The sequence below is a fragment of the Wasmannia auropunctata genome, unplaced genomic scaffold (assembly GCF_000956235.1).
Source record: "Wasmannia auropunctata unplaced genomic scaffold, wasmannia.A_1.0 LD336088.1, whole genome shotgun sequence".
Lineage (NCBI taxonomy): Eukaryota > Metazoa > Arthropoda > Insecta > Hymenoptera > Formicidae > Wasmannia > Wasmannia auropunctata.
Genome location: NW_012026802.1, coordinates 4530166 through 4531232, shown reverse-complemented (window position 1 = coordinate 4531232; position 1067 = coordinate 4530166). Strand labels below are relative to the sequence as shown.

At 35.1% G+C, this 1067-nt stretch overlaps 1 protein-coding gene across 1 annotated transcript in view; it reads right to left on the bottom strand.

Moving 5' to 3' along the window:
• Positions 1-1067, bottom strand: part of LOC105448394 — an 18117-nt gene that overhangs the window by 15398 nt on the left and 1652 nt on the right.

The following is a 1067-nucleotide window of genomic DNA, read 5'->3' as shown; positions in this document are numbered from 1 at the left end:
CACACACACACACACACACACACACACACACACACACACACACACACACACACACACACGCACGCACACGCACACACGCACGCACGCACGCACGCACGCGCACACACGCACGCACGCACGCACGCATGCATGCACGTACACGCACAAAACCTTACCTTTTAAAGATTTGTCGACTTTTGTAACTTCTCGAAAAAGATAGATGAATTCTCATTTCGATGTGATTTCCACGTAATGAGTGTTTATTTTATTAAATTTTCGATAGTTTTAATGTAAACGTCACAAGTTATCCACTGACTGACACAGATTAAATAATTAATTAGTTAATTCTTTTTTTTACAAACCGTGTAACTTCAACATTTTACACTCGATTCACATACATACTATTCATTTGAAGAAATCACAAGAAATCTATTAATGTAGCTACTAATTAATATCCGTTACGTACTTTACAATCACTGTCGATTAATTATCTGTCCACTGAAAAATCACACGAAGAAAGAAACACACGACCCATTCACTCGACGATAGCAAGCAGTCGACTGATTTTAATATCGAATTTATTACTTAATTATTACTAATCCGTGTCGATTAATTATTCGTCGACTGAAAAATCACTCAAAGAAACACGCACAATTTACTAATACACGACGATTTACTGAAACACGAGGCGTTCACTCGACAACAGCAAGTAGTCGACCACAGAACATATATAAAGAGAAATGTCAACTCCATATTTAGAGAGGGAAACAGCGATCGCCGCGATCCTAGCGGGGTGGCACGTGTACTACACTGAATAATGTATGTGTGTATGTATGTATGTACAAAAGACGAATTTCTGTTAGATGTTTAATGTCTCAATTTTTGTCAACTTATTTGGATATTATTAATAAGTTGACAAAAAGTAAGACATTAAACATTTAACAAATAATTATTTGGTAACTTTGGGTGTTTGAGTTTTGTATTTATATACTTTAAGCTGGATTATTAATTGTATGTTTTCGTTGAAGGCTTTTAAATCAATGGGTCAATAAAATAAATATAAGATAAGTTAAGTATATTAAAAGGCA